Below are 14,964 nucleotides of genomic sequence, written 5' to 3'. Positions count from 1 at the left end.
TCCAAATGTGTATTTAGATTGGGAGGCTAAGTGTGAACAAATTTTTGAGATCCATGAGATCCAAGATGAGCATAAGCTCAAGCTAGCCACCCTAGAGTTTAGTGATTATGCCATGAAATGGTGGCATGGGATTGTAAAGGACATTATCTATCACAAGGGTCCTCCCGTGGACTCTTGGAACTCTTTAAAGGATCATATGCGCGCTAGGTTTGTGCCCCCACATTTTAGGAAAGACCTCATGTTGAGACTCCAACGGTTTCAACAAGGCACGCTAAATGTGGATGAATATTATAAGGAGCTTGAGACGCTTGTGCTTAAAATTGAATTAGAAGAAAGTGAAGAAGCCATGGTTGCTAGGTTTGTGAGTGGTCTTAGGAAGGATATCCAAGACATTGTTGAGTTACAAGAGTATTCATCATTGGGCTCTTTAGTTCATCTTGCAATGAAGGTGGAACCCCAACTTGCTAAGAAAAACTCTTTTAAAAATGCTTCCAATAATGGATACTACTCCAAGTCTTGGAGAAACAAAACTTCTTTTTCAAAACATCCTTCCAAAGATTCTTCTTTCAAACCCAAGGAATCTAAGCCATCAACATCTAGACCTAAGTCTCCCACTAGAACATCTAACACTAAATGCTTTAAATGTATGGGTTATGGTCATATTGCTGCAAATTGTCCTTCAAAACGAAGTATGTACATGCATGAGGGCATTGTAGTTAGTGAGCATGATTCGGATTCTTCAAAGCATTCATTGCATTCTCATGCATCTAGTGAGGAAGAGAGTGAATGTCCACTTGAAGGGGACTTGTTAGTTGTGAGAAGACTTCTTGGACAAGTTTCACAACCTTTTGATGAAAGTCAAAGGGAAAATATTTTCCATACAAGATGTCTTATTCAAAACAACATTTGTTCCTTGATAGTGGATGGGGGTAGTTGTGCAAATGTGGCTAGTACAAGAGTAGTAGATAAGCTTGGATTGCCTACTATCTCTCATACAAAGCCCTACAAATTACAATGGCTTAGTGAAGTAGGAGAAATAATTGTTAATAAACAAGTCCTCATCCATTTCTCCATTGGAAAATACAAAGATGAGGTATTATGTGATGTTGTGCCCATGGAAGCCACTCATGTTCTTTTGGGAAGGCCTTGGCAATTTGATAGAAAAGTTTTACATGATGGCTTTACCAACAAATTATCTTTTGAATTCCATGGTCACAAGGTTACTTTAAAATCTCTCTCTCCAAGAGAAGTCCATGAGGACCAAGTTATCATGAAGAAAAAGAGGGAGAGTGAAAAAGATAAAAAAGATAAAAAAGATAAGAGTTCTAAGCCTACACTCCTTGTGTCTAGGCGTGACATTGAAAGGGAAATAGTGGCTCATCATCCTCTTTTTTTAGCCATCCCTAGAACTCTTAGCATAGAAACACTTGTTGATAGTCCTCATTGCTTGGAAAATTTGGTAGAAGAGTTCAAAGATGTGTTTCAAGATCCTCCAAATGGCCTTCCACCTTTGAGAGGGATTGAGCACCAAATTGATTTGATACCGGGCTCTTCTTTACCAAATCGTCCCGCATATAGGACCAATCCAAGTGAAACCAAGGAAATTCGCCAACAAGTTGAGGCTTTGATTGAAAAAGGGTGGGTGCAAGATAGCATGAGTCCTTGTGCTATGCCTATCATCTTAGTGCCAAAAAAGGATGGCACATGGCGAATGTGTTCGGATTGTAGGGCCATAAATAACATAACCATTAAGTATAGGCATCCCATACCTAGATTAGATGATTTGTTGGATGAATTACATGGTTCAAAAATCTTTTCAAAGATTGATCTTAAAAGCGGCTACAATCAAATCCGTATCAAACCGGGTGATGAATGGAAGACGGCTTTTAAGACCAACTTTGGTTTATATGAGTGGTTAGTTATGCCTTTTGGTTTAACTAATGCACCAAGTACCTTCATGCGCCTCATGCATCATGTTCTTAGACCTTTCATTGGTAAGTTTGTTGTGGTTTACTTTGATGACATTCTCATTTATAGCTTATCTTTGAATGACCATAGGTTGCATGTTAGGCAAGTTTTGGAAACCCTTAGGAAGGAACATTTGTATGCTAACCTTGCTAAATGTATGTTTGCTCTTGATCATATAGAATTCCTAGGGTTTGTTGTGAGTTGTAAAGGGGTCCATGTGGACAAAACCAAGGTGGTGGCCATTCAAAAGTGGCCTACACCGAAATCTTTGAATGAGGTCCGAAGTTTTCATGGGCTTGCTTCTTTCTATAGAAGATTTGTCCCAAACTTTGGTACCATTGCCGCACCACTCAATGACATAGTGAAAAAGGATGTGGTCTTTCATTGGGGAGAAGCACAACAAAATGCTTTTGATACTTTGAAAGAAAAATTGACTAATGCTCCCATCTTGGCCCTTCCTAATTTCACTAAGACATTTGAGATTGAGTGTGATGCTTCAAGCATAGGTATTGGGGCTGTTCTCCTTCAAGAGGGCCACCCCATAGCCTATTTTAGTGAGAAATTGAAGGGAAGTCATCTCAACTATTCCACCTATGATAAGGAATTATATGCACTTGTTAGGGCTTTGTTTACTTGGCAACACTATCTTTTTCCCAAAGAGTTTGTGATACATAGTGATCATGAATCTCTTAAATATTTGAAAAGCCAAAACAAACTTAACAAGAGGCATGCTAAGTGGGTGGAATTCATTGAGCAATTTCCTTATGTGATCAAACACAAGCAAGGCAAAATAAATATTGTGGCGGATGCTCTTTCTAGAAGATACACCTTGCTAAATCTTTTAACCTCTCAATATCTTGGTTTTGATCACATTAAGGAACTTTATCATGATGACCTTGATTTTTCTCTCCTCTATCAAGAGTGTCTTAAGGGAGGACACAAAGATTTTTTTATTCAAGATGGCTTTCTTTTTAAAGGAAAACGTCTTTGTGTTCCCCAATGCTCTATTAGATTATCTCTTGTTAGAGAAGCTCATGAGGGGGGCTTAATGGGACATTTTGGGGTTGCTAAAACTTTGGATGTGTTGCATGAACATTTCTTTTGGCCTCATATGCATAAACATGTTCATAGTTTGTGTGATAAATGCATAGCTTGCCGCAAAGCTAAATCTAAAATGCATCCCCATGGTCTTTATACTCCTCTTCCTATCCCTTCAATGCCTTGGGTAGATATATCTATGGATTTCATCTTAGGCTTACCCAAGACATCAAAGGGAAAGGACTCCATTTTTGTGGTAGTGGATCGTTTTTCAAAAATGGCTCACTTTATTCCTTGCCACAAAGTGGATGATGCATGCCACATTGCAAACCTCTTCTTCCAAGAAGTGGTTCGCTTGCATGGGATTCCTAGGTCTATAGTGTCCGATAGAGATCCTAAGTTCTTGAGTCACTTTTGGAAGACCTTGTGGGGCAAGCTTGGAACTAAGCTTTTATTTTCTACCACTTGCCACCCACAAACCGATGGTCAAACCGAGGTGGTAAATAGAACTTTGGGACAACTATTGAGATGCTTTATTTCGGGGAATCCTAGAGTGTGGGAGAATTTACTACCCCATGTTGAGTTTGCATATAACCGAGTAGTAAATTCTACCACCTCCCATTCTCCTTTTGAGGTGGTCTATGGGTTTAATCCCCTAACACCTCTTGATCTTCTTCCTATTCCCCTTCTTGACGATGTCTTGTGCAAAGATGGGGATGAAAAGGCTTCTTTTGTGAAAACTTTGCATAAAGACATCAAGAAGAGAATTGAGAAGAAGGTTGGCAAGTATGCTGAACTTGCCAATAAGAGGAGAAAAGCATTGTTGTTTGATGAGGGCGATTGGGTTTGGCTTCACTTGAGGAAGGATCGTTTTCCTACTCAAAGGAAGTCCAAACTAATGCCTCGAGGGGATGGACCTTTCCAAGTCCTCAAGAGGATTAATGACAATGCTTATGAGTTAGATATGCCTGATACATTCTTAGGTAGTCATACTTTTAATGTCAGCGATCTAACTCCTTTTTCTGTAGGTCTCCAGAATTCGTGGTCGAATTCTCTCCAACTCGGGGAGTATGATGGAGATCAAGCCCAAGAGAACATGGAGGCCACTCATCAAGCTCAAGAAGAGGTGGAGGCACAAATGGAGGATGCCCATGGAGGTCAAAGTCCACCTCAAAGGATTACAAGAAGCATGTTCAAAGCCTTGGGAGCAAGAGGACATTTATTTTCTCTTTTTGTAGTGTCTTTAGTTGAAGGTGCTTAGAGGGAAACCTTAGAAACCTCTTTTGTTATAGCATCTTTTAGGTTTTAAATAGGACCTTTAGGGGGGTGTATTAGTAGATAGGTGTAGGTGTAGTTTTTGGGAGGTGTCATAGTAGAAAAAGGTCACACCTCCCATGTGACTTGTTTTTGGTGGGAATTTCAAATGAGTTTATTTGAAATTTCCCACCTATTTTTCAGCACCTTAGGCTATAAATAGAGGTGCTTCCTTTGTAAAATTGAGATTTGAATTCATCTAAAGAAACTATACTCAAAATTGGAGTGAGCATTTGGAGAGCTTTTGAGCTTCTACTCTAGTCTTATCTTGAAGGACCATGGTTTCCTCAAGTGGCGGCTTCCACACTCATCTAGGAGCATCCATACTTCTAGTGGCGTGATCATCCAACCTATCTTCCATCTTCATGAGCATTCTCTTCTCCTTCCTTTCTTCTCTTTCAATTACTCTTGTTGTCTTGTGTTCTTGAGCATTTTTTGGTTCGGCTGTCCTTAATTTTCCAGCACCTATGTTTTGGTTTTCTAAATTCTGTTCGGTACATTTGTTTGTGTTTTAATTCTGTTCGGTCTTCTCTTTTATAATTCCTTTGTTGATTCAATTTGACAATATTTGGTTCATCCAAATGAGTTTGGGAATTGGTACTTGTTTTGGTGAGTTCTTGACTTAGAACCATGATCCAACTTCTAAGAAAGTGCCTCTTTATTTTCCAGCTCAAGGTGATTCCTCAAAGTGTCAAGAATCTTGTTCTATGTGGCTATTGGAATCACATCAAGATCCCTCACTTCAAACATTTTTTTCTCTTTCAACCAGTTGAATGAAATGAGCTTTGGATTGTTGATAGTCTTCCTACTTGTTTCATATAGGTATTTTTCAATGTTTTTCATCTTCTCCAAAAAAAAAACAGCTTTCAAGGCGCACACCCTTTTTCACCCCACAGGTCTTCATTCTTTTGAATGAAGGAGGCGTTGAGTCCATTGAGCAAGGATGAAATTTCAGAAAGGTAGAAGAGGACAACAATTTCAGAGTGAAAGCAGAGAAAATAATGGGTTGATTCTGTAAAGGAAAATAACTTAAACAAGCACAATTATATAAGTTGTAAAAGCAATCAGCCAAATTGGCTTTTAGGGGTTGTTTTTCAAAGCAAAAAGAATATGTTTATAGAGAATAATGGCGCATGTCATCCCTCAAACAGAATGCACAGAACCAACACATGCATATTTGTCTAGTCATTAAATTTCTTAAATTTTGTTATTATTTTAATTCTTGTTTTGATTTTATTTGTTTCTTTTTATTTTATTTAATTAGAATTTAATTTTATGTTTATTTTTAAAATTTTCGAAAAAATATACCTTTTCTTTTTCTTTTTCACTAATATATTTCCATGAGGAAAACAACATGGTAGAAGAACAAGTATCACCTCCTAGGAGAACACTTGGAGATTATGTCATGTATCGGAGCCCAAGGCATTATTCTATTATTGCAATACCTGTTATTTCCAAGGCCTTGGAAATAAATCCCAATTTTCTCACTCTCATCAGTACCCATCCATTCACAACAATGGAACAAGAGGATCCATATTCACATTTGAACACATTTTATGAATTGGTGGGAACAATAGATTCTCTCAATCAGCTGATATTGAAATTGTTAATATGCGTTTGTTTCCTTTTTCATTGGCAGGAAAGGCTAAGGATTGGCTCAAATCACTTCCAAATCAGAGCCTCACTAGCTAGAAGGATGTAAAGGAAAAAAAATGCAAAGATTTTTACAATCTTTCGCTACATGAAAGCAAAGTCTGAAATTTTTGTGTTCAGACAAGGAGCAGATGAATCATTTTGTGAGACATGGGAAAAATTTAAAATGATGCTTAGAAAATGCCGAAATCATGGGTGTGAAGATATTGCTCAACTGAACATATTTCTCATTGGTCTCAGATCTGACAAAAAGATGCTCCTAGATGTTGCAGCTGGCGGCACAATGATGGCTCTTGACGTAGAACAAGTGACAAGGATTATTGATGCATTGGCATCAACTGATTATAAAGATCAACATGATAAACAAGGTACTCAGAAGGAAGGTTTGTTAGAAGATGCACTCTTGGCTAAAAATAAAATTCTGACACAACAGATTGAGCAACTAATCGCACAAATGGCTAAATTGACCCAACAATTATATGTTGTTCATTCATCTCAAAGCCAGAGTCAACCAATCAAGTGTGATTTTTGTGGTGGTGATCATCCTAATGGTCACTGTTTTTATCAGAACAATTCACCTAAAGCTGAAAATGTCCTAGCAAAGATTGTGATCGAGCAGAAAAAGAGCATGGCCACGATTAGGAATCTAGAGATCCAGGCGGGACAGATGATCAAACAAATTGCACAAATTGTAAAGAGACTAAGTGAAAAATTCTCAGTTGACACCATCACCAACCCAAAAGAGCATTGCATTAATGTAGTGACTAAAAAAGAAGAAAAAGATGAGACGAAAAGGAAGAGAGATGAGAGAAAGAAAGAAAAAAACAAAAGAAGTGAGGAGGAAAAAGTAAAGAAAAAAAGTGAAAATAAGGAGAGAGGTGTTCTTGAAAAAGATTTATCATATCCTCATGTTCCTTCAAAAAAAGAGAAGGACAAATTTATTTTTTGACAATTTGCTCCCTAAAAATTGTTAGGTTTGATGGCTACAACAAGAGGGGGGTGAATTGTTTTCAAACTATTTTCACAAATGTTTTTCTTAGAATGAAGCTCTAACAAACAACTCAGAAAAGCAATTCAGAAAACCAATTCGATAGTCAAACAAAAACTGGAATCAGAAAATCAATCGGTTAAAATTGCGATTTAACCGGTTGTTTATGACAGCGAAAAATATAAATAGTTTAATGAGAGATGAGACAGAGAGAATCACACACAAAGATTATATTGGTTCACTTAATCACAGAGCTACATCGTCCTCAGTCAAACCACTGAGTATCCACTAAGCAATCAATCACAAATTACACAAACATCACCCACAAAGAGGTGACTTTAAATCCCACAAAGCCTACTCACCCTCTTTGCACACAACAACCACCTCAAGCCAGAATCTCACTGACTTTACAGGATTTTACACAGTTATACAAAATGTTATATGAACAATTACAAGAACTTGAACAGGATTAGAAAACATCTGGTAAAACACAATACACCAGCACCTTATAGATCAGTTCTTTAAAAGACAACAAAGCACAAAACAATCTTGCTAAAAACTTGGTAGAAACCTTTTCACAAATAGTTTTGTAATCTCTCAAATCAATCTCAACTCAAAGTATCAAAAGTTTTATGGTTTCATCAATCTTTAAACGTTTGAATCATAAACATATTTATAATACTTGAAATGCTAACGTTAAAGCAAATCTAAACAACCAAATCAATTGAAATAGATTTTCAAAAAGTTGTTACAAGGACATACATTTAATCAGTTAAAACCAAGATTTAACCGGTTGAATGCTCATGTCGGTTATAAAACAGTTTCAAAACCTTCTTTGCCAGCTAAGTTACAAATAACCGATTATTTCGAAACTTTAATCGGTTGTTTTTCCCTTTGCATGGAAAAACACATTAATCTTTAAAAACAATTTGAAATGAGCTTTGTCTGAGAATCAAAACTGATCTTACAAAGATTGTAAACCCCAAACTAAAACCTAAACTTAAAACATCACTCAGCTTCAAGCTTCATTTGGATTTGACACATCAAAGCTTCCCATCTTCAACAAAAATTATTTTACAGTAAATATGAAGCAAGATTCAACACTTGAGAGATTTCGAAAGAACAAGATTTATATTGAAGAGATAAATATAGAGCTTAATGATAGATACAGTGTCATTATGCAAAAAGGCTTGCCTAAAAAATCTAAGGACCCATGGAATTTTAACCTTCCCGTGTCTATAGGTACTTTATTTGTGGACAATGCTTTAGTGGATTTGGGGGCAAGCGTAAATATAATTCTTTTGGCAATACTAAAGAAAATAGGTGATTTGGAGATTAAACCTACAAAGATGACTTTAAAGTTACCTGATTGAGTAACCAAGTATTCATATGGTGTGGTTGAAGATGTTCTCGTTAAGGTGGATAAATTCACATTCCATGTGGATTTTGTTGTAATGGACATGAAAGAAGATGAGGAGGTTCCCTTGATACTTGGAAGACCTTTCATGAAGACTGCTAGAATCATAGTTGATGTTGACAAAGGAAAACTTCAAGTCAGAACTCAAAATAAGGAGGTAACTTTATAAATCTTTTTTATGGTCTAAAAAATTTTAATCCAGGAAAAGAATTTGTATAGAAGGATGGATCAAAGAGAGATTTCCACCTTGAAATAAACAGGAATCAAGCTAGATGACGTTAAACGAGTGCTTACTGCGAGGCAACCCAACCCACATTTTAGTTTTATGTTGTTTTGTTATTTTTGTTTTGATTTTACCTTTCAAAAGTCATGTTTTCTTGTAGGGATTTTTGCCTAGGCGAGTCAACTCTTGCTTGAGCGAGTTTGAAGTAAAAAAATAGAGTCTTCATGCAGGGAATCTTGCTCAAGCGAGACAATGACACTCAAGCGAGTTTTACAACGAAAAATTTGAGTTTTCTACACGGATTCTCACTCAAGCGAGGTTGGCGACGAAATTCTCGCTCAAGCTAGAAACTTTTTGCAAAAAAGAATTAATTTTTTTTTCCTTTTCCTTTCCTTTCTCAAAATTTTTAGTTTTTTTATTTTTTATTTTTTATTTTTTATTTATTTATTTATTATTAAATATATATATATATATATATATATAATAAAAAAATTAAAAAATTCTGAAAGGCACCTTGATTCCTATATGTCTCCTAATTATTTTGCAGGTTATACATTTTTGGCCTGAGGACAGGTTATATTGTTCAAGGGGGGCAGATCCAACAAATGAAGAAAGACTATAGAGGAAGATTTTAACAAAAAGTTGGATGACTTCTTAGAAAGAGAGGATTGAGCAAAAGTATGTTTTTATCTTTTTAATTATCTTTTCTTTTTAGTTATTTGAATTTTGTTTTTTTTTTATGTTTTCATTTTTTTTATTTTTTGGTTATTTGGTTTATTTGTTTATTTTATAGTTTGAATAAATTTGTTGTTTTGTTAGTTTTATGTCTTAGATTATATTTCTTGAATAAATTTATGTTTTAGTTTTTTTTTTCGCAAATAAAAGGAACTAGAATATTAATTTTGAATTGGAAAGAAAAAAAAAAGGAATTTGTGTTTAAATGTTAGATAGTGAGATGAATTAGACACAAGTTAAAAAAGAAAATATGATTGAATCCCTATTCAAATGTAGTTGAAATTATTATACATGAAAATTTAACATGATGATTGATTAGGACAAAGAATGACAAGACAAAAAAGAATGATGCCAATTAAACCAAGTGAGAGTGTGTGAACCTTAAACAGTTTTGAGAGTTTTACTGATGAATTGATAGTTGTGGTTGCTTAATTTTTATTTTTGTTGCATCATAAGAGAGAATGAATATGATTGAGGCAATTGCTTGTGTTAATTAGGAACCCGTGGCCAAATAGTCAACCTTTATCTTATTAGAATTCCATTTTTTGTGATGTATCCCCTTTAGGCTAAGATTTTTGTTATTATTGCACATTAACCTTTGATGATATATTTTCCTACCATGTTTAAGGAAGGAGAACATAAATGGAATATATATATATATATATAAAAGGGAATGGTTGGTTCTGATTGTGAAAACTCAAAAAGTTAAAAATAGGAAGAATATTTTCCTATTACTGAAAAAAAGGAAGAAAAAAAAGAAAGAGAAACAGAAGAAGAAAAAGAAATAGAAAAAAAAAATCTATCATGAGAATCATGAAAAGTCAGAAAGAAAATGAGGAAAAATGACAGCGAAAGAAAGTGGTGATTAGATAACATATATGTTCTTTATAATTGAATTGTAGATATGTTCTTCTTCTTTAAGATGTTCATTTTGTTATTTAAGAAAAACCAATAAGTGTGCGGGATTTGAGAGAAAAACACCATTGAGTGATTTGTAACCAATTGGGAGAATGGAAGGTGTTAGAAGTTTGTGTGGCAAATTCTACCCTTTGGGATTAAGAGTAATCTACTCAAACTGTTATGTATTGAGGTGATATTTAATATGATATAATAAGAAGGAAGAACATCTTATGTTTGAATTGTAGAGAAAAAGGAAGAAAAAAGAGAAAGAGAAACAGAAGAAGAAAAAGAAATAGAAAAAAAATCTATCATGAGAATCATGAAAAGTCAGAAAGAAAATGAGGAAAAATGACATCGAAAGAAAGTGGTGATTAGATAACATATATGTTCTCTATAATTGAATTGTAGATATGTTCTTCTTCTTTAAGATGTTCATTTTGTTATTTAAGAAAAACCAATAAGTGTGCGGAATTTGAGAGAAAAACACCATTGAGTGATTTGTAACCAATTGGGAGAATGGAAGGTGTTAGAAGTTTGCGTGGCAAATTCTACCCTTTGGGATTGAGAGTAATCTGCTCAAACTGTTATGTATTGAGATGATATTTAATATGATATAATAAGAAGGAAGAACATCTTATGTTTGAATTGTAGAAAAAAAGGAAGAAAAAAAAGAAAGAGAAACAGAAGAAGAAAAAGAAATAGAAAAAAAATCTATCATGAGAATCATGAAAAGACAGAAAGAAAATGAGGAAAAATGACATCGAAAGAAAGTGGTGATTAGATAAAATATATGTTCTCTATAATTGAATTGTAGATATGTTCTTCTTCTTTAAGATGTTCATTTTGTTATTTAAGAAAAACCAATAAGTGTGCGGGATTTGAGAGAAAAACACCATTGAGTGATTTGTAACCAATTGGGAGAATGGAAGGTGTTAGAAGTTTGCGTGGCAAATTCTACCCTTTGGGATTGAGAGTAATCTGCTCAAACTCTTATGTATTGAGGTGATATTTAATATGATATAATATTGTGTTCTTGATTGATTATTGGTATTGTTGTTTTATTTCTAAATTTTCATGATAAATTTAGAATCTTAAATCTAACTGGGAAGTAGTTTTAGGATTCTGACCTAAACAACAATACTTAACATATTTGAGTGCTAGAAATATCTTTGAAATGTTAATTGTTATTAATGTCTAAGCTTCGTTATAAGTTGTTCTTATAATTATGCGAGAGATTGATAGTTATGAAACATTCTTAATAATTTTATATGCGAAGAATCGATATAAATGACTTTTATATGGGCAACAATCTCAATCAAAGAACTTAATGTTAACATATTAATCAAAATACATGAGAGTGAAACAGATGAAACCTAACCCCCATTTTTTCAATTGACGCAATTACTCTTTGATTTGTTTTCTTGTTAATTCTTGTCATTATAACAATTTCCAAACATTTTTTTATTATTTTATTTTATATTTAACGAATATTGTACTCGATAATTCATTGTTCCTCGTGGGATCGATATTCGTCCTTAGGGACAATTATTACTTCTAACAATGTGGTGCACTTGTCATAAAAAGTCATCAAGAACCCATTTAAGAATACCTTTGGGAACAAAAAAACTTTATAATTTTACAGAATCTGACAAAATGACCATTTTTATACAATAAAAGCATGAAACAACCGGTTGTTTCGACTTTTCAATCGGTTGTTTTTCCCTGATGGTTGAATAAGGCTTTGAAATACTACTTTTCTTGCTTTGTGCATTAAAATCCAATCAAGATTTTCAAAATAACACAAATTTAAGATGTCAGAACAGTCTCAAAATTTGATTTTTCTTTTGAAAGCTTATCCACAGTTTTCACAAGATAATGAACCTTCTTTTGAAGAGATTCACAATTTTCACAAACACTTAAGTCACATTTGCAAGAAGAATTTTTGTAAATCAATTCGAGATTTTGAAAATCATTTTTCAAATTTTCTAGTTCTTCTTCCAATGTTTTGATTCTATTTTCCAACCAATTAGTCAAGCCTTTCAACTGGTTATTTGAAAGGGCTAGCCTATTAACTTCTTCATAAGTTTCTTTAAAAGCATTAAAAAGTGGCTGTAGTTTTCAAAATTAATTGAAGTGTTGGAAGTTACACAGCTCGTGACAGATTTTGCCTTAGCCATTAAGCAGAGGTTAGCTTCTTCACCTCCTGAAGATGAACTAGATGAAGAAACTTCATTATCTTCTCAAGCAATGTAGGCTTTCTTAGCTTTGTCTTTCTTTCACCTTTCTTGCTTGTTGTTCTTTCTTTGCTCTCATTATTAGGGAAATTAGCTTTAATATGTCCATGTTCACCACAACCAAAGCAAATATATTTGTTAGGGTTAAAATCATTGAATTTCTTGCTATTATACCTGTTGGAAAATTGATTCTTGTTGTTTTTCTTTAGGAATTTGTTGAATTTCCTGGTCAACAAGCTTAGTGTTTCTCCTTCACTATCATCACTTGAGTCTTGACACTTTTTGTGTACAACAGCCTTCAGGGTAAGGTTTCTCACATGTTTATCTCTACTTTCTTGAACATTCAACCTCTTAATCTCTAACTCATGTTCACCTCTTGGGCCAAACGCCAAACAGACCTCTCCCAAATACCTGGGTTGAGGTCACAAGCACTCTTATGTAATACATATACTTTTTTAATATTATTTTTATAAATTACAGTATTTTCCTTTTTTTATTAATTAAACATAAAAATAATAGATTATAAAAGTATCAATCCACATACGACACGCATGTGTTTTCGACAATAATAGTAATTTTTATATTAATTTTCATTCATTTTAAGGAAAATTTTAACCATTCAGCAAGTATAAAGTATAAAGGTTAAAGAGAAGTACATGCCATAGACCAAATCTATTACACGTTTTATATTAAAAAATGCACAATTAAAACATATTCTAGGTGTAAAAAATCAAATAATAAAATCCCTTATAAGAGCATTAGTATATAAAGTTTAAAAAAATTATCCAAAAATTAAAATTAATTTATACATAAATTAATATATTTTTCTAAACATACTTTCAAAAATAATTGTCTCCACGGACTTTAAATAATGTATAATAAAATTAGGAAAATGTTTCAGTGCACCTAAAACATTAATGTACACCTAAGAAAGAAAAAATAGTAATAATAAATTTATATGGTATATAATATAATAAAAAAAGAGCATAATAACAAATATAGATTTATAAAATATATATAATATAATGAGAAAAGAAAAGAAAATGTATAATAAGTACAGTTGTTTGTGTATCCTGTCCATAAAATTAACTCAGCAGTTGGTTGAAAAATGACAAGAAATGAGTGTCTTCTATTAATTTAAAAGTATTAATTTATAACAGATAAGTTAAGTTTTCTTAAAATCAATTCAGGATACGTAGAAGCATTTTAAGTTTGTTTATGTTGTTCACTAAGTTTAATCTCACAATTTTGAGATAACAGATTTTGTAAGTTGAAGAAATCAGATCCAAAAGTATCAAACATCTCTTATAAACAGACAACCAGTAAACCCTAAAACTCTCATATCCGTCAACTAATTTCTGGCCAAAATCGAGAAAAATAAGTAAAAAAAACAAAAAAATGAGTTAATAATCTTAAAATGAATTTAGTTGGAGATCGAAGCGGAGTAAGAAGGCAGTGTACCTGTGTTCTCCTGATGCAAAGATTAACGTTCGATGGAAGTAGCCATTGAAAGACAGAGACTAAGAACCCGCGTTCTCACAACAGTGATACATGAAATTGGTGGAATAGGAAAAACAACAACTAACTATAATGGAGATGAGATTTTACAGCGGTTGTTGTTTTACCTAATCCTCCAATTTCATAAAATCCAACACAGAGAACCGAGTTTACCCGTAGATCTCGTCACCTGCGTGTTCAGCAATCGCACGGAAACCTTATCGGAACAGATAAGAAAATTGAAAAATGGAAAATTGAAGGTAAAAGTCGTGGTCAGTATTTAAAAAGGAATGAGTGGGCCTGGACATTGTATTGGGCTTTAAGTCCATGAATCTGACTTCGATGGGTGTTTCTTTCTTCAGCATCTCAAATATCTCTTCCTGCACCCCATCAATTTCTAAAAAAACTATTTTATCTTTTTTTCAAAATTACTTCTAGATTTATTTTTTTTAAGATTTTCAGAATATCCATTCTAAAATTCATGAAATGTATTCTGAAAAAACATTTTTTAGAAACAAATGATATGGCGTATGAGGAATTATGCTCGTTTTTAGGATAAGATTGAGGTTTCTAGGGTTATTTTGGTTATTAAAGATTTAACTTGTGTAGTGGGTAATTCGTCTAAAACTTCAAAGAAGAATGACAGGTTCGATTTCAACGTGCTCAAATTTTTTTGGTATTAATACTCGTACTTCTACGTCTACGTCCTCTTCCTGTTAGATGAGAGTTTCTTTCACCAAGTTGTGTTAACTTGTGGACCTATTTTTCGTGGAAGTATGGGAGAATTTATTTGATCTTTTTCTGCGTTTCTTAAAGTTCAGACTGCTTTGGTTGCTGAGTTTTATGGTGTTATACATGCTATGGAGGAAGCTCAAAAGATGAGGCTTACTAATGTTTGGCTGGAATGTGATTCTGCTTTGGTTTGTGTACTGCTATGACAAATGTTTCTTGAATACTTCATAATCGATAAAATACTTGTCTTAATTACTGCGGTAAT

The sequence above is a fragment of the Phaseolus vulgaris genome, chromosome 4, assembly GCF_051622355.1.
Source record: "Phaseolus vulgaris cultivar YP4 chromosome 4, ASM5162235v1, whole genome shotgun sequence".
NCBI lineage: Eukaryota > Viridiplantae > Streptophyta > Magnoliopsida > Fabales > Fabaceae > Phaseolus > Phaseolus vulgaris.
The sequence above is the reverse complement of the archived record's forward strand: the minus strand, read 5'-3'. Positions refer to the sequence as shown.